The sequence below is a fragment of the Scyliorhinus torazame genome, chromosome 13 (assembly GCF_047496885.1).
Source record: "Scyliorhinus torazame isolate Kashiwa2021f chromosome 13, sScyTor2.1, whole genome shotgun sequence".
Classification (NCBI taxonomy): domain Eukaryota; kingdom Metazoa; phylum Chordata; class Chondrichthyes; order Carcharhiniformes; family Scyliorhinidae; genus Scyliorhinus; species Scyliorhinus torazame.
The window spans coordinates 69,049,148-69,068,589 of record NC_092719.1 but is presented as its reverse complement, the minus strand read 5'-3'; positions in this window follow the sequence as shown (position 1 = coordinate 69,068,589).

Sequence of the window (19,442 nt, the reverse complement as noted above, 5' to 3'; positions counted from 1 at the left end):
AGTTCTACCAGCAGCGGTTGTGTTACCAGCAGCGAGAGTGTTACCAGCAGCGAGAGTGTTACCAGCAGCGAAAGTGTTACCAGCAGCGCGAGTGTTACCAGCAGCGAAAGTGTTACCAGCATTGAGAGTGTTACCAGCAGCGCGAGTGCTACCAGCAGCGAGAGTGTTAACAGCAGCGAGAGTGTTACCAGCAGCGAGAGTGTTACCAGCATTGAGAGTGTTACCAGTAGCGCGAGTGCTACCAGCAGCGAGAGTGTTAACAGCAGCGAGAGTGTTACCAGCAGCGAGAGTGCTACCAGCAGCGAGAATATTACCACCAGTGAGAGTGTTACCAGCAGCGAGAATATTACCAGCAGTGAGAGTGTTAGCAGCAGCGAGAGTGTTACCAGCAGCGAGAGTGCTACCAGCAGCGAGAGTATTACCAGCAGCGAGAGTGTTAACAGCAGCGAGTGTGTTACCAGCAGCAAGAGTGTTACCAGCAGTGAGAGTGTTACCAGCAGTGAGAGTGTTACCAGCAGTGAGAGTGTTACCAGCAGCGAGAGTGTTACCAGTAATGAGAGTGTTACGAGCAGCGAGAGTGTTACCAGTAGTGAGAGTGTTACCAGCAGCGAGAGTGTTACCAGCAGCGAGAGTGTTACCAGTAGTGAGAGTGTTACCAGCAGCGAGAGTGTTACCAGCAGCAAGAATGGAATGAAAATGAAATGAATATCGCTTATTGTCACAAGTAGGCTTCATGTGAAGTTACTGTGAAAAACCCCTAGTCGCCACATTCTGCCGCCTGTTCGTGGAGGCTGGTACGGGAATTGAATCCTGCTGCTCGTCTGCCTTGGTCTGCTTTAAAAGCCAGCGATTTAGCCCTGTGCTAAACCAGTTAACCGAGAATATTACCAGCAGTGAGACTGTTTCCAACAGTGAGAGTGTTACCAGCAGCGGGACCATTACCAGCAACTGAAGTGTTACCAACAGCGAGAGTGCAACCAGCAGCGAGAGTGTTGCCAGGAGCAAGAATATTGACAGCAGTGAAAGTGTTACCTGCAGCGATAGTGTTACCAGCAGCGAGAGTGCTACCAGCAGCAAGAGTGTTACCAGCAGTGAAAGTGTTACCAGCAGCGAGAATATTACCAGCAGTGAGAGTGTTACCAGCAGTGAGAGTGCTATCAGCAGCGAGAGTGTTACCAGCAGCGAAAGTGTTACCAGCAGCGAGAATATTACCAGCAGTTAGAGTGTTACCAGCAGTGAGAGTGTTACCAGCAGCGAAAATGCTACCAGAAGCGAGAGTGTTACCAGCAGCGAGAGTGTTACCAGCAGCAAGAGTGTTACCAGTAGTGAGAGTGTTACCAGCAGCGAGAATGAAATGAAAATGAAATGAAAATCGCTTATTGTCACAAGTAGGCTTCATATGAAGTTACTGTGAAAAGCCTCTAGTCGCCACATTCCGGCGCCTGTTCGTGCAGGCTGGTACGGGAATTCAACCTTGCTGCTCATCTGCCTTGGTCTGCTTTAAAAGCCAGCAATTTTGCCCTGTGCTAAACCACATAACCGAGAATATTACCAGCAGTGAGACTGTTTCCAACAGTGAGAGTGTTACCAGCAGCGGGACTATTACCAGCAACTGAAGTGTTACCAACAGCAAGAGTGCAACCAGCAGCGAGAGTGTTGCCAGGAGCAAGAAGATTACCAGCAGCGAGAGTGTTACCAGCAGCGAGAGTGCTACTTGCAGTGAGAGTGTTACCAGCAGCGGGAGTGTTACCAGCAGCGAGAGTGTTACCAGCAGCGAGACTGTTCCCAGCAGCGAGAGTGTTAACAGCAGCGAGAGTGCTACCAGCAGTGAGAATGTTACTAGCAGCGAGAGTGTTACCAGCAGCGACTGTGTTACCAGCAGCAAGAGTGCTACCAGCAGCGAGAGTGTTACCAGCAGCGAGAGTGTTACCAACAGCGAGAGTGTTACCAGCAGCGAGAGTGTTACCAGCAGCGAGAGTGTTACCAGAAGCGAGAGTGTTACCAGCAGCGAGAGTGTTACCAACAGTGAGAGTGTTACCAGCAGCGAAAGTGCTACCAGAAGCGAGAGTGTTACCAGCAGCGAGAGTGTTACCAGCAGCGAGAGTGTTACCAGCAGCGAATGTGTTACCAGCAGCGAGAATATTACCAGCAGTGAGAGTGTTACCAGCAGCGAGTGTGTTACCAGCAGTGTGAGTTTTACCAGCAGCGACAGTGTTACCAGCAGCGAGAGTGTTACCAGCAGCGAGAGTGCTACCAGCAGTGAGAGTGTTACCAGCAGCGAGAGTGTTACCAGCAGCGAGAGTGTTACCAGCAGCGAGAGTGTTACCAGCTGCGAGAATTCTACCAGCAGTGAGAGTGTTAACAGCAGCGAGAGTGCTACCAGCAGCGAGAGTGTTACCAGCAGCGAGTGTGTTACCAGCAGCCAGAGTGCTACCAGCAGTGAGTGTTACCAGCAGCGAGAGTGTTACCAGCAGCGAGTGTGTTACCAGCAGCAAGAGTGTTACCACTAGTGAGAGCGTTACCAGCAGTGAATGTGTTACCAGCAGCGAGAGTGTTACCAGCAGTGTGAGTTTTACCAGCAGCGAGAGTGCTACCAGCAGTGAGATTGTTACCAGCAGCGAGAATGCTACCAGCAGTGAGAGTGTTAACAGCAGCGAGAGGGCTACCAGCAGTAAGAATGTTACCAGCAGCGAGATTGTTACCAGCAGCGAGTGTGTTACCAGCAGCAAGAGTGCTACCAGCAGTGAGAGTGTTACCAGCAGTGAGAGTGTTACCAGCAGCGAGAATGTTACCAGTAATGAGAGTGTTACCAGCAGCGAGAGTGTTACCAGTAGTGAGAGTGTTACCAGCAGCGAGAGTGTACCAGCAGCGAGAGTGCTACCAGCAGTGAGAGTGTTACCAGCAGTGAACGTGTTACCGGCAGCGAGAGTGCTACCAGCAGTGAGAATGTTACCAGCAGCGAGAGTGTTACCAGCAGCGAGTGTGTTACCAGCAGCAAGCGTGCTACCAGCGGTGAGAGTGTTACCAGCAGCGAGAGTGCTACCAGCAGCGAGAGTGCTACCAGCAGCGAGAGTGTTACCAGCAGCGAGAGTGTTACCAGCAGCGAGAGTGTTACCAGCAGCGAGAGTGTTTCCAGCAGCGAAAGTGTTTCCAGCAGCGAGAGTGTTACCAGCAGTGAGAGTGTTACCAGCAGTGAGAGTGTTACCAGCAGCGAAAGTGCTACCAGAAGCGAGAGTGTCACCAGCAGCGAGAATGTTACCAGCAGCGAGAGTGTTACTTGCAGCGAGAGTGTTACCAGCAGCGAGAATATCACCAGCAGCGAGAGTGTTAGCAGCAGCGAGAATGAAATGAAAATTAAATGAAAATTGCTTATTGTCACAAATAGGCTTCATATGAAATTACTGTGAAAAGGTCCTAGTCGACACATTCCGTCGCGTGTTCAGAGAGGCTGGTATGGTAATTGAACCTTGCTGCTCGCCTGCCTTGGTCTGCTTTCAATGCCAGTGATTCAGCCCTGTGCTAAACCAGTTAAACCAGTATATTACCAGCAGCGAGCGTGTTTCCAGCAGCGAGAATGTTACCAGCAGCGGGAGTGCTACCAGCAGCGAGAGTGTACCAGCAGCGAGAGTGTTACCAGAAGCGATCGTGTTACCAATAACGAGAGCGTTGCCTGCAGAGCGAGTGTTACCGGCAGCGAAAGTGTTACCAGCAGCGAGAATATTACCAGCAGCGAAAGCGTTACCAGCAGCGAGAGTGCAACCAGCAGCGAGAGTGTTGCCAGGAGCGAGAGTGTTACCAGCAGTGAGAGTGTTATCAGAAGCGAGAGTGTTACCAGCAGCGAGAGTGCAACCAGCAGCGAGAGTGTTGCCAGGAGCGAGAGTGTTACCAGCAGCGAGAGTGCAACCAGCAGCAAGAGTGTTGCCAGGAGCGAGAGTGTTACCAGAAGCGAGAGTGTTACCAGCAGCGAGAGTGTTACCAGCAGTGAGAGTGTTACCAGCAGCGAGTGTGCAACCAGCAGCGACAGTGTTACCAGGAGCGAGAGTGTTACCAGCAGCGAGAGTGCAACCAGCAGCGACAGTGTTACCGGGATCGAGAGTGTTACCAACAGCGAGAGTGCAACCAGCAGTGAGAGTGTTACCAGAAGCGAGAGTGTTACCAGCAGCGAGAGTGCAACCAGCAGCGAAAGCGTTACCAGCAGCGAGAGTGTTACCAACAGCGAGAGTGCAACCAGCAGCGACAGTGCAACCAGCAGCGACAGTGTTACCAACAGCGAGAGTGCAACCAGCATCGAGAGTGTTACCAGCAGCGAAAGCGTTACTAGCAACGAGAGTGTTACCAACAGCGAGAGTGCAACCAGCAGCGAGAGTGCAACCAGCAGCGACAGTGTTACCAACAGCGAGAGTGCAACCAGCATCGAGAGTGTTACCAGCAGCGAGAGTGTTACCAGCAGCGAGAGTCAACCAGCTGCGAGAGTGTTACCAGCAGCGAAATCATTACCAGCAACCAGAATATTACCAACTGCGAAAGCATCACTAGCAGGGAGTGTGTTGCCACGAGCTAGAATATTATCAGCAGCGAAAGCGTTACGAGCAGCGAGAGTGTGACCAGGAGTGTTGCCAGCAGCCAGAGTGTTGCCAGCAGTGAGAATTATACCAGCAGCGATAGTGTTACCAATAGTGAGTGTGTTACAAGCAGCGAGAATATTACCGCAGCGAAAGTGCTCCCAGCAGCGAGACGTTACCAGTAGTGAGTGTGTTACCAGCAGCGAGAATATTACCACAGTGAAAGTGCTCCCAGCAGCGAGAGTGTTACCAGCAGCGAGAGTGTTACCAGCAGCGAGAATATTACCAGCAGCGAGGGTGTTACCAGCAGCGAGAGTGCTCCAGCAGCGAGAATATTACCAGCAGCGAGAGTGTTACCAGCAGTGAGAGTGTTACCAGCAACGAGAGTGCTACCAGCAGCGAGAGTGTTACCAGCAGCGAGAGTGTTACCAGCAGCGAGAATATTACCAGCAGCGAGGGTGTTACCAGCAGCGAGAATATTACCAGCAGCGAGGGTGTTACCAGCAGCGAGAGTGCTCCAGCAGCGAGAGTGTTACCAGCAGTGAGAGTGTTACCAGCAACGAGAGTGCTACCAGCAGCGAAAGCGTTACGAGCAGCGAGAGTGTGACCAGGAGTGTTGCCAGCAGCCAGAGTGTTGCCAGCAGTGAGAATTTTACCAGCAGCGATAGTGTTACCAATAGTGAATGTGTTACCAGCAGTGAGAGTGTTACCAGCAGCGAGAGTGTTACCAGCAGCGAGAGTGTTACCAGCAGCGCGAGTGTTACCAGCAGCGAAAGTGTTACCAGCATTGAGAGTGTTACCAGCAGCGCGAGTGCTACCAGCAGCGAGAGTGTTAACAGCAGCGAGAGTGTTACCAGCAGCGAGAGTGTTACCAGCATTGAGAGTGTTACCAGCAGCGCGAGTGCTACCAGCAGCGGAGTGTTAACAGCAGCGAGAGTGTTACCAGCAGCGAGAGTGCTACCAGCAGCGAGAATATTACCACCAGTGAGAGTGTTACCAGCAGCGAGAGTGTTACCAGCAGCGAGAGTGTTACCAGCAGCGAGAGTGTTACCAGCAGTGAGAGTGTTAACAGCAGCGAGAGTGTTACCAGCAGCGAGAGTGCTACCAGCAGCGAGAGTATTGCCAGCAGCGAGAGTGTTACCAGCAGCGAGTGTGTTACCAGCAGCAAGAGTGCTACCAGCAGTGAGAGTGTTACCAGCAGTGAGAGTGTTACCAGCAGCGAGAGTGTTTCCAGTAATGAGAGTGTTACGAGCAGCGAGAGTGTTAGCAGCAGTGAGAGTGTTACCAGCAGTGAGAGTGCTATTAGCAGCGGGAGTGTTACCAGGAGCAAGAAGATTACCAGCAGCGAGAGTGTTACCAGCAGCGAGAGTGCTACTTGCAGTGAGAGTGTTACCAGCAGCGGGAGTGTTACCAGCAGCGAGAGTATTTCCAGCAGCGAAAGTGCTACCAGCAGCGAGAATGAAATGAAAATGAAATGAAAATCGCTTATTGTCACAAGTAGGCTTCACATGAGGTTACTGTGAAAAGCCCCTAGTCGCCACATTCCGGCGCCTGTTCGTGGAAACTGGTACGGTAATTGAATCTTGCTGCTCGTCTGCTTTGGTCTGCTTTAAAAGCCAGCGAATTAGCCCTGTGCTAAACCAGTTAACCGAGAATATTACCAGCAGTGAGACTGTTTCCAACAGTGAGAGTGTTACCAGCAGCGAAAGTGTTACCAGCAGCGCGAGTGTTACCAGCAGCGAGAGTGTTACCAGCATTGAGAGTGTTACCAGCAGCGCGAGTGCTACCAGCAGCGAGAGTGTTAACAGCAGCGAGAGTGTTACCAGCAGCGAGAGTGCTACCAGCAGCGAGAATATTACCACCAGTGAGAGTGTTACCAGCAGCGAGAATATTACCAGCAGTGAGAGTGTTACCAGCAGCGAGAGTGTTACCAGCAGCGAGAGTGCTACCAGCAGCGAGAGTATTACCAGCAGCGAGAGTGTTACCAGCAGCGAGCGTGTTACCAGCAGCAAGAGTGCTACCAGCAGTGAGAGTGTTACCAGCAGTGAGAGTGTTACCAGCAGCGAGAGTGTTAACAGCAGCGAGAGTGTTACCAGCAGCGAGAGTGCTACCAGCAGCGAGAGTATTACCAGCAGCGAGAGTGTTACCAGCAGCGAGTGTGTTACCAGCAGCAAGAGTGCTACCAGCAGTGAGAGTGTTACCAGCAGCGAGAGTGTTACCAGCAGCGAGAGTGTTACCAGTAGTGAGAGTGTTACCAGCAGCGAGAGTGTTACCAGCAGCGAGAGTGTTACCAGCAGCGAGAGTGTTACCAGTAGTGAGAGTGTTACCAGCAGCGAGAATATTACCACAGTGAAAGTGCTCCCAGCAGCGAGAGTGTTACCAGCAGCGAGAGTGTTACCAGCAGCGAGAATATTACCAGCAGCGAGGGTGTTACCAGCAGCGAGAGTGCTCCAGCAGCGAGAATATTACCAGCAGCGAGAGTGTTACCAGCAGTGAGAGTGTTACCAGCAACGAGAGTGCTACCAGCAGCGAGAGTGTTACCAGCAGCGAGAGTGTTACCAGCAGCGAGAATATTACCAGCAGCGAGGGTGTTACCAGCAGCGAGAATATTACCAGCAGCGAGGGTGTTACCAGCAGCGAGAGTGCTCCAGCAGCGAGAGTGTTACCAGCAGTGAGAGTGTTACCAGCAACGAGAGTGCTACCAGCAGCGAAAGCGTTACGAGCAGCGAGAGTGTGACCAGGAGTGTTGCCAGCAGCCAGAGTGTTGCCAGCAGTGAGAATTTTACCAGCAGCGATAGTGTTACCAATAGTGAATGTGTTACCAGCAGTGAGAGTGTTACCAGCAGCGAGAGTGTTACCAGCAGCGAGAGTGTTACCAGCAGCGCGAGTGTTACCAGCAGCGAAAGTGTTACCAGCATTGAGAGTGTTACCAGCAGCGCGAGTGCTACCAGCAGCGAGAGTGTTAACAGTAGCGAGAGTGTTACCAGCAGCGAGAGTGTTACCAGCATTGAGAGTGTTACCAGCAGCGCGAGTGCTACCAGCAGCGGAGTGTTAACAGCAGCGAGAGTGTTACCAGCAGCGAGAGTGCTACCAGCAGCGAGAATATTACCACCAGTGAGAGTGTTACCAGCAGCGAGAGTGTTACCAGCAGCGAGAGTGTTACCAGCAGCGAGAGTGTTACCAGTAGTGAGAGTGTTAACAGCAGCGAGAGTGTTACCAGCAGCGAGAGTGCTACCAGCAGCGAGAGTATTGCCAGCAGCGAGAGTGTTACCAGCAGCGAGTGTGTTACCAGCAGCAAGAGTGCTACCAGCAGTGAGAGTGTTACCAGCAGTGAGAGTGTTACCAGCAGCGAGAGTGTTTCCAGTAATGAGAGTGTTACGAGCAGCGAGAGTGTTAGCAGTAGTGAGAGTGTTACCAGCAGCGAGAGTGTTACCAGCATCGAGAGTGTTACCAGTAGTGAGAGTGTTACCAGCAGCGAGAGTGTTACCAGCATCGAGAGTGTTACCAGCAGTGAGAGTGTTACCAGCAGTGAGAGTGCTATCAGCAGCGGGAGTGTTACCAGGAGCAAGAAGATTACCAGCAGCGAGAGTGTTACCAGCAGCGAGAGTGCTACTTGCAGTGAGAGTGTTACCAGCAGCGGGAGTGTTACCAGCAGCGAGAGTATTTCCAGCAGCGAAAGTGCTACCAGCAGCGAGAATGAAATGAAAATGAAATGAAAATCGCTTATTGTCACAAGTAGGCTTCACATGAGGTTACTGTGAAAAGCCCCTAGTCGCCACATTCCGGCGCCTGTTCGTGGAAACTGGTACGGTAATTGAATCTTGCTGCTCGTCTGCTTTGGTCTGCTTTAAAAGCCAGCGAATTAGCCCTGTGCTAAACCAGTTAACCGAGAATATAACCAGCAGTGAGACTGTTTCCAACAGTGAGAGTGTTACCAGCAGCGAAAGTGTTACCAGCAGCGCGAGTGTTACCAGCAGCGAGAGTGTTACCAGCATTGAGAGTGTTACCAGCAGCGCGAGTGCTACCAGCAGCGAGAGTGTTAACAGCAGCGAGAGTGTTACCAGCAGCGAGAGTGCTACCAGCAGCGAGAATATTACCACCAGTGAGAGTGTTACCAGCAGCGAGAATATTACCAGCAGTGAGAGTGTTACCAGCAGCGAGAGTGTTACCAGCAGCGAGAGTGCTACCAGCAGCGAGAGTATTACCAGCAGCGAGAGTGTTACCAGCAGCGAGCGTGTTACCAGCAGCAAGAGTGCTACCAGCAGTGAGAGTGTTACCAGCAGTGAGAGTGTTACCAGCAGCGAGAGTGTTAACAGCAGCGAGAGTGTTACCAGCAGCGAGAGTGCTACCAGCAGCGAGAGTATTACCAGCAGCGAGAGTGTTACCAGCAGCGAGTGTGTTACCAGCAGCAAGAGTGCTACCAGCAGTGAGAGTGTTACCAGCAGCGAGAGTGTTACCAGCAGCGAGAGTGTTACCAGTAGTGAGAGTGCTACCAGCAGCGAGAGTGTTACCAGCAGCGAGAATGTTACCAGCAGCGAGAGTGTTACCAGTAGTGAGAGTGTTACCAGCAGCGAGAGTGTTACCAGCAGCGAGAGTGTTACCAGCAGCGAGAGTGTTACCAGTAGTGAGAGTGTTACCAGCAGCGAGAGTGTTACCAGCAGCGAGAGTGTTACCAGCAGCGAAAATGCTACCAGCAGCGAGAGTGTTACCAGCAGCGAGAGTGTTACCAGCAGCGAGAGTGTTACCAGCAGCGAGAGTGTTACCAGCAGCGAAAGTGTTACCAGCAGCGCGAGTGTTACCAGCAGCGAAAGTGTTACAAGCAGCGAGAATATTACCAGCAGTGAGAGTTCTACCAGCAGCGGTTGTGTTACCAGCAGCGAGAGTGTTACCAGCAGCGAGAGTGTTACCAGCAGCGAAAGTGTTACCAGCAGCGCGAGTGTTACCAGCAGCGAAAGTGTTACCAGCATTGAGAGTGTTACCAGCAGCGCGAGTGCTACCAGCAGCGAGAGTGTTAACAGCAGCGAGAGTGTTACCAGCAGCGAGAGTGTTACCAGCATTGAGAGTGTTACCAGTAGCGCGAGTGCTACCAGCAGCGAGAGTGTTAACAGCAGCGAGAGTGTTACCAGCAGCGAGAGTGCTACCAGCAGCGAGAATATTACCACCAGTGAGAGTGTTACCAGCAGCGAGAATATTACCAGCAGTGAGAGTGTTAGCAGCAGCGAGAGTGTTACCAGCAGCGAGAGTGTTACCAGCAGCGAGAGTGTTACCAGCAGTGAGAGTGTTAACAGCAGCGAGAGTGTTACCAGCAGCGAGAGTGCTACCAGCAGCGAGAGTATTACCAGCAGCGAGAGTGTTACCAGCAGCGAGTGTGTTACCAGCAGCAAGAGTGCTACCAGCAGTGAGAGTGTTACCAGCAGTGAGAGTGTTACCAGCAGTGAGAGTGTTACCAGCAGCGAGAGTGTTACCAGTAATGAGAGTGTTACGAGCAGCGAGAGTGTTACCAGTAGTGAGAGTGTTACCAGCAGCGAGAGTGTTACCAGCAGCGAGAGTGTTACCAGTAGTGAGAGTGTTACCAGCAGCGAGACTGTTACCAGCAGCAAGAATGGAATGAAAATGAAATGAATATCGCTTATTGTCACAAGTAGGCTTCATGTGAAGTTACTGTGAAAAACCCCTAGTCGCCACATTCTGCCGCCTGTTCGTGGAGGCTGGTACGGGAATTGAATCCTGCTGCTCGTCTGCCTTGGTCTGCTTTAAAAGCCAGCGATTTAGCCCTGTGCTAAACCAGTTAACCGAGAATATTACCAGCAGTGAGACTGTTTCCAACAGTGAGAGTGTTACCAGCAGCGGGACCATTACCAGCAACTGAAGTGTTACCAACAGCGAGAGTGCAACCAGCAGCGAGAGTGTTGCCAGGAGCAAGAATATTGACAGCAGTGAAAGTGTTACCTGCAGCGATAGTGTTACCAGCAGCGAGAGTGCTACCAGCAGCAAGAGTGTTACCAGCAGTGAAAGTGTTACCAGCAGCGAGAATATTACCAGCAGTGTGAGTTCTACCACAGCGGTTGTGTTACCAGCAGCGAAAGTGTTACCAGCAGCGAGAATATTACCAGCAGTGAGAGTGTTACCAGCAGTGAGAGTGTTACCAGCAGCGAAAATGCTACCAGAAGCGAGAGTGTTACCAGCAGCGAGAGTGTTACCAGCAGCAAGAGTGTTACCAGTAGTGAGAGTGTTACCAGCAGCGAGAATGAAATGAAAATGAAATGAAAATCGCTTATTGTCACAAGTAGGCTTCATATGAAGTTACTGTGAAAAGCCCCTAGTCGCCACATTCCGGCGCCTGTTCGTGCAGGCTGGTACGGGAATTCAACCTTGCTGCTCATCTGCCTTGGTCTGCTTTAAAAGCCAGCAATTTTGCCCTGTGCTAAACCACATAACCGAGAATATTACCAGCAGTGAGACTGTTTCCAACAGTGAGAGTGTTACCAGCAGCGGGACTATTACCAGCAACTGAAGTGTTACCAACAGCAAGAGTGCAACCAGCAGCGAGAGTGTTGCCAGGAGCAAGAAGATTACCAGCAGCGAGAGTGTTACCAGCAGCGAGAGTGCTACTTGCAGTGAGAGTGTTACCAGCAGCGGGAGTGTTACCAGCAGCGAGAGTGTTACCAGCAGCGAGAGTGTTCCCAGCAGCGAGAGTGTTAACAGCAGCGAGAGTGCTACCAGCAGTGAGAATGTTAACAGCAGCGAGAGTGTTACCAGCAGCGACTGTGTTACCAGCAGCAAGAGTGCTACCAGCAGCGAGAGTGTTACCAGCAGCGAGAGTGTTACCAACAGCGAGAGTGTTACCAGCAGCGAGAGTGTTACCAGCAGCGAGAGTGTTACCAGAAGCGAGAGTGTTACCAGCAGCGAGAGTGTTACCAACAGTGAGAGTGTTACCAGCAGCGAAAGTGCTACCAGAAGCGAGAGTGTTACCAGCAGCGAGAGTGTTACCAGCAGCGAGAGTGTTACCAGCAGCGAATGTGTTACCAGCAGCGAGAATATTACCAGCAGTGAGAGTGTTACCAGCAGCGAGTGTGTTACCAGCAGTGTGAGTTTTACCAGCAGCGACAGTGTTACCAGCAGCGAGAGTGTTACCAGCAGCGAGAGTGCTACCAGCAGTGAGAGTGTTACCAGCAGCGAGAGTGTTACCAGCAGCGAGAGTGTTACCAGCAGCGAGAGTGTTACCAGCTGCGAGAATTCTACCAGCAGTGAGAGTGTTAACAGCAGCGAGAGTGCTACCAGCAGCGAGAGTGTTACCAGCAGCGAGTGTGTTACCAGCAGCCAGAGTGCTACCAGCAGTGAGTGTTACCAGCAGCGAGAGTGTTACCAGCAGCGAGTGTGTTACCAGCAGCAAGAGTGTTACCACTAGTGAGAGTGTTACCAGCAGTGAATGTGTTACCAGCAGCGAGAGTGTTACCAGCAGTGTGAGTTTTACCAGCAGCGAGAGTGCTACCAGCAGTGAGATTGTTACCAGCAGCAAGAATGCTACCAGCAGTGAGAGTGTTAACAGCAGCGAGAGGGCTACCAGCAGTAAGAATGTTACCAGCAGCGAGATTGTTACCAGCAGCGAGTGTGTTACCAGCAGCAAGAGTGCTACCAGCAGTGAGAGTGTTACCAGCAGTGAGAGTGTTACCAGCAGCGAGAATGTTACCAGTAATGAGAGTGTTACCAGCAGCGAGAGTGTTACCAGTAGTGAGAGTGTTACCAGCAGCGAGAGTGTACCAGCAGCGAGAGTGCTACCAGCAGTGAGAGTGTTACCAGCAGTGAACGTGTTACCGGCAGCGAGAGTGCTACCAGCAGTGAGAATGTTACCAGCAGCGAGAGTGTTACCAGCAGCGAGTGTGTTACCAGCAGCAAGCGTGCTACCAGCGGTGAGAGTGTTACCAGCAGCGAGAGTGTTACCAGCAGCGAGAGTGTTACCAGTAGTGAGAGTGTTACCAGCAGCGAGACTGTTACCAGCAGCAAGAATGGAATGAAAATGAAATGAATATCGCTTATTGTCACAAGTAGGCTTCATGTGAAGTTACTGTGAAAAACCCCTAGTCGCCACATTCTGCCGCCTGTTCGTGGAGGCTGGTACGGGAATTGAATCCTGCTGCTCGTCTGCCTTGGTCTGCTTTAAAAGCCAGCGATTTAGCCCTGTGCTAAACCAGTTAACCGAGAATATTACCAGCAGTGAGACTGTTTCCAACAGTGAGAGTGTTACCAGCAGCGGGACCATTACCAGCAACTGAAGTGTTACCAACAGCGAGAGTGCAACCAGCAGCGAGAGTGTTGCCAGGAGCAAGAATATTGACAGCAGAGAAAGTGTTACCTGCAGCGATAGTGTTACCAGCAGCGAGAGTGCTACCAGCAGCAAGAGTGTTACCAGCAGTGAAAGTGTTACCAGCAGCGAGAATATTACCAGCAGTGAGAGTTCTACCACAGCGGTTGTGTTACCAGCAGCGAAAGTGTTACCAGCAGCGAGAATATTACCAGCAGTGAGAGTGTTACCAGCAGTGAGAGTGTTACCAGCAGCGAAAATGCTACCAGAAGCGAGAGTGTTACCAGCAGCGAGAGTGTTACCAGCAGCAAGAGTGTTACCAGTAGTGAGAGTGTTACCAGCAGCGAGAATGAAATGAAAATGAAATGAAAATCGCTTATTGTCACAAGTAGGCTTCATATGAAGTTACTGTGAAAAGCCCCTAGTCGCCACATTCCGGCGCCTGTTCGTGCAGGCTGGTACGGGAATTCAACCTTGCTGCTCATCTGCCTTGGTCTGCTTTAAAAGCCAGCAATTTTGCCCTGTGCTAAACCACATAACCGAGAATATTACCAGCAGTGAGACTGTTTCCAACAGTGAGAGTGTTACCAGCAGCGGGACTATTACCAGCAACTGAAGTGTTACCAACAGCAAGAGTGCAACCAGCAGCGAGAGTGTTGCCAGGAGCAAGAAGATTACCAGCAGCGAGAGTGTTACCAGCAGCGAGAGTGCTACTTGCAGTGAGAATGTTACCAGCAGCGGGAGTGTTACCAGCAGCAAGAGTGTTACCAGCAGCGAGAGTGTTCCCAGCAGCGAGAGTGTTAACAGCAGCGAGAGTGCTACCAGCAGTGAGAATGTTACTAGCAGCGAGAGTGTTACCAGCAGCGACTGTGTTACCAGCAGCAAGAGTGCTACCAGCAGCGAGAGTGTTACCAGCAGCGAGAGTGTTACCAACAGCGAGAGTGTTACCAGCAGCGAGAGTGTTACCAGCAGCGAGAGTGTTACCAGAAGCGAGAGTGTTACCAGCAGCGAAAGTGTTACCAACAGTGAGAGTGTTACCAGCAGCGAAAGTGCTACCAGAAGCGAGAGTGTTACCAGCAGCGAGAGTGTTACCAGCAGCGAGAGTGTTACCAGCAGCGAATGTGTTACCAGCAGCGAGAATATTACCAGCAGTGAGAGTGTTACCAGCAGCGAGTGTGTTACCAGCAGTGTGAGTTTTACCAGCAGCGACAGTGTTACCAGCAGCGAGAGTGTTACCAGCAGCGAGAGTGCTACCAGCAGTGAGAGTGTTACCAGCAGCGAGAGTGTTACCAGCAGCAAGAGTGTTACCAGCAACGAGAGTGTTACCAGCTGCGAGAATTCTACCAGCAGTGAGAGTGTTAACAGCAGCGAGAGTGCTACCAGCAGCGAGAGTGTTACCAGCAGCGAGTGTGTTACCAGCAGCCAGAGTGCTACCAGCAGTGAGTGTTACCAGCAGCGAGAGTGTTACCAGCAGCGAGTGTGTTACCAGCAGCAAGAGTGTTACCACTAGTGAGAGTGTTACCAGCAGTGAATGTGTTACCAGCAGCGAGAGTGTTACCAGCAGTGTGAGTTTTACCAGCAGCGAGAGTGCTACCAGCAGTGAGATTGTTACCAGCAGCAAGAATGCTACCAGCAGTGAGAGTGTTAACAGCAGCGAGAGGGCTACCAGCAGTAAGAATGTTACCAGCAGCGAGATTGTTACCAGCAGCGAGTGTGTTACCAGCAGCAAGAGTGCTACCAGCAGTGAGAGTGTTACCAGCAGTGAGAGTGTTACCAGCAGCGAGAATGTTACCAGTAATGAGAGTGTTACCAGCAGCGAGAGTGTTACCAGTAGTGAGAGTGTTACCAGCAGCGAGAGTGTACCAGCAGCGAGAGTGCTACCAGCAGTGAGAGTGTTACCAGCAGTGAACGTGTTACCGGCAGCGAGAGTGCTACCAGCAGTGAGAATGTTACCAGCAGCGAGAGTGTTACCAGCAGCGAGTGTGTTACCAGCAGCAAGCGTGCTACCAGCGGTGAGAGTGTTACCAGCAGCGAGAGTGCTACCAGCAGCGAGAGTGCTACCAGCAGCGAGAGTGTTACCAGCAGTGAGAGTGTTACCAGCAGCGAGAGTGTTACCAGCAGCGAGAGTGTTTCCAGCAGCGAAAGTGTTTCCAGCAGCGAGAGTGTTACCAGCAGTGAGAGTGTTACCAGCAGTGAGAGTGTTACCAGCAGCGAAAGTGCTACCAGAAGCGAGAGTGTCACCAGCAGCGAGAGTGTTACCAGCAGCGAGAGTGTTACTTGCAGCGAGAGTGTTACCAGCAGCGAGAATATCACCAGCAGCGAGAGTGTTAGCAGCAGCGAGAATGAAATGAAAATTAAATGAAAATTGCTTATTGTCACAAGTAGGCTTCATATGAAATTACTGTGAAAAGGTCCTAGTCGACACATTCCGTCGCGTGTTCAGAGAGGCTGGTATGGTAATTGAACCTTGCTGCTCGCCTGCCTTGGTCTGCTTTCAATGCCAGTGATTCAGCCCTGTGCTAAACCAGTTAAACCAGTATATTACCAGCAGCGAGCGTGTTTCCAGCAGCGAGAATGTTACCAGCAGCGGGAGTGCTACCAGCAGCGAGAGTGTACCAGCAGCGAGAGTGTTACCAGAAGCGATCGTGTTACCAATAACGAGAGCGTTGCCTGCAGAGCGAGTGTTACCGGCAGCGAAAGTGTTACCAGCAGCGAGAATATTACCAGCAGCGAAAGCGTTACCAGCAGCGAGAGTGCAACCAGCAGCGAGAGTGTTGCCAGGAGCGAGAGTGTTACCAGCAGTGAGAGTGTTATCAGAAGCGAGAGTGTTACCAGCAGCGAGAGTGCAACCAGCAGCGAGAGTGTTGCCAGGAGCGAGAGTGTTACCAGCAGCGAGAGTGCAACCAGCAGCAAGAGTGTTGCCAGGAGCGAGAGTGTTACCAGAAGCGAGAGTGTTACCAGCAGCGAGAGTGTTACCAGCAGTGAGAGTGTTACCAGCAGCGAGTGTGCAACCAGCAGCGACAGTGTTACCAGGAGCGAGAGTGTTACCAGCAGCGAGAGTGCAACCAGCAGCGACAGTGTTACCGGGATCGAGAGTGTTACCAACAGCGAGAGTGCAACCAGCAGTGAGAGTGTTACCAGAAGCGAGAGTGTTACCAGCAGCGAGAGTGCAACCAGCAGCGAAAGCGTTACCAGCAGCGAGAGTGTTACCAACAGCGAGAGTGCAACCAGCAGCGAGAGTGCAACCAGCAGCGACAGTGTTACCAACAGCGAGAGTGCAACCAGCATCGAGAGTGTTACCAGCAGCGAAAGCGTTACTAGCAGCGAGAGTGTTACCAACAGCGAGAGTGCAACCAGCAGCGAGAGTGCAACCAGCAGCGACAGTGTTACCAACAGCGAGAGTGCAACCAGCATCGAGAGTGTTACCAGCAGCGAGAGTGTTACCAGCAGCGAGAGTCAACCAGCTGCGAGAGTGTTACCAGCAGCGAAATCGTTACCAGCAACCAGAATATTACCAACTGCGAAAGCATCACTAGCAGCGAGTGTGTTGCCACGAGCTAGAATATTATCAGCAGCGAAAGCGTTACGAGCAGCGAGAGTGTGACCAGGAGTGTTGCCAGCAGCCAGAGTGTTGCCAGCAGTGAGAATTATACCAGCAGCGATAGTGTTACCAATAGTGAGTGTGTTACAAGCAGCGAGAATATTACCGCAGCGAAAGTGCTCCCAGCAGCGAGAGTGTTACCAATAGTGAGTGTGTTACCAGCAGCGAGAATATTACCACAGTGAAAGTGCTCCCAGCAGCGAGAGTGTTACCAGCAGCGAGAGTGTTACCAGCAGCGAGAATATTACCAGCAGCGAGGGTGTTACCAGCAGCGAGAGTGCTCCAGCAGCGAGAATATTACCAGCAGCGAGAGTGTTACCAGCAGTGAGAGTGTTACCAGCAACGAGAGTGCTACCAGCAGCGAGAGTGTTACCAGCAGCGAGAGTGTTACCAGCAGCGAGAATATTACCAGCAGCGAGGGTGTTACCAGCAGCGAGAATATTACCAGCAGCGAGGGTGTTACCAGCAGCGAGAGTGCTCCAGCAGCGAGAGTGTTACCAGCAGTGAGAGTGTTACCAGCAACGAGAGTGCTACCAGCAGCGAAAGCGTTACGAGCAGCGAGAGTGTGACCAGGAGTGTTGCCAGCAGCCAGAGTGTTGCCAGCAGTGAGAATTTTACCAGCAGCGATAGTGTTACCAATAGTGAATGTGTTACCAGCAGTGAGAGTGTTACCAGCAGCGAGAGTGTTACCAGCAGCGAGAATATTACCAGCAGCGAGGGTGTTACCAGCAGCGAGAGTGCTCCAGCAGCGAGAGTGTTACCAGCAGTGAGAGTGTTACCAGCAACGAGAGTGCTACCAGCAGCGAAAGCGTTACGAGCAGCGAGAGTGTGACCAGGAGTGTTGCCAGCAGCCAGAGTGTTGCCAGCAGTGAGAATTTTACCAGCAGCGATAGTGTTACCAATAGTGAATGTGTTACCAGCAGCGAGAATATTACCGCAGCAAAAGTGTTACCAGCAGCGAAAGTGTTACCAGCAGCGAGGGTGTTACCAGCAGCGAGAGTGCTCCCAGCAGCGAGAGTGTTACCAGCAGTGAGAGTGTTACCAGCAGCGAGAGTGTTACCAGCAGCGAGAATATTACCAGCAGCGAGGGTGTTACCAGCAGCGAGAGTGTTACCAGCAGTGAGAGTGTTACCAGCAGCGAGAGTGTTACCAGCAGCGAGAATATTACCAGCAGCGAGGGTGTTACCAGCAGCGAGGGTGTTACCAGCAGCGAGAGTGCTCCCAGCAGCGAGAGTGTTACCAGCAACGAGAGTGCTACCAGTAGCGAGAGTGTTACCAGCAGCGAGAGTGTTACCAGCAGCGAGAATATTACCAGCAGCGAGGGTGTTACCAGCAGCGAGAGTGCTCCCAGCAGCGAGAGTGTTACCAGCAACGAGAGTGCTACCAGTAGCGAGAGTGTTACCAGCAGCGAGAGTGTTACCAGCAGCGAGAATATTACCAGCAGTGAAAGCGTTACCAGCAGCGAGAATATTATCAGCAGCGAAAGGATTACCAACAGCGAGAGTGTTACCAGCAGCGAGATTGTTACCCGTAGCGAGAGTGTTACCAGCAGTGAGATTGTTACCAGTAGCGAGAGTGCCACCAGCAGTGAGAGTGTTACCAGCAGCGAGAGTGAGAGTGTTACCAGCAGTGAGAGTGTTACCAGTAGCGAGAGTGTTATCACTGTTGTCTGGTTGACATTTGCGAAGTGCAACATCAGCACAGTCAAAAACAGACTTTTATGCCGTATTCTATTCAAGTCATGTCTCCTACTGATTGATATGTGATAGTTATGGTGATATGCATGTACAAATCAATGTAAATAGTTTTCGATCAGTGCACATAGTTATCGGTATGACCTCCGACCAGCAGATGGAAATAGAGATCTACCATGTGACCTAAGACACCCAGCAGTTGATAATGAGTCGCAAAACAGGAAATTCAGACTTAGCGTAGCTCCAGGAGAATTCATTGAATTCATTTAGTAGCCATCGTCTGTGTTATAGTTCATTCGTTATCTTTCCAGGTGTTTGTTAATAAATCACCGTTCTAGTAAACAACTAGATGTTCTGTGTACACCATTACAACGGTTATCACACAGAACACAACATGGTACAGGAGTGGGATACAATTTAAGATAACAACAAGAAGACGGGGTGAAACAGGTTGAAGTACGAAAAGAGAAAATTCTTCTGCCGATCTGGTGAACTCTGGCCATATGGAACTCAACGCAACAAAAGGCTGTGGAGTTGAAGATGGAAGGTTTGAAGGCACCCACCAGCTTCAAGTATCGGGTAATGTAGATGAAAATGTGTGTGGTTTCAAGCAGCAATTTAGCCTCTCTGTTGCAGCCCTTGGCCTGCAGGCACAAACTGACAACAGGTGTGTTGCGTTGCTGCTCACGGTAACATGTTCTCAAGCAATAGAAATATACAACACCTTTGCCTTCAACAGCGAAGACGAAGGCAAAAGCTTTGATGTAGTAATTCAGTGCCTTGATCAGCATTGCTCTCCGAAGAAAAAATTAAACATTTGAACGTTATATATTTTTTATGCTTACCCAAAAAGCAGGCAAATCTGTTGATTCTTTTGTGACCGACTTGCAGTTGAAGCGGCATGGTAGCACAGTGGTTAGCACAGTTGCTTCACAGCTCCAGGGTCTCAGGTTCGATTCCAGACTTGGGTCACTGTCTGTGCGGAGTCTGCACGTTCTCGCCGTGTCTGTGTGTTCTCCCTCCGGGTGCTCCGGTTTCCTCTCACAGTCCAAAGATGTGCAGGTTAGGTAGATTGGCCATGCTAAATTGCCCTTAGTGTCCAAAAAAAAAGGTACGGTGGGATTACGGGGTTACGGGGATAGGGTAATGTGGGCTTGGGTGGGGTGCTCTTTCCAAGGGCCGGTGAGTATTTGATGGGCCGAATGGCCTCCTTCTGCAGTGCAAATTCTACGATGTAGCTCTATGAAGGCCCAGTCGTGCAATTTCAGTGCTTTAATCTCATC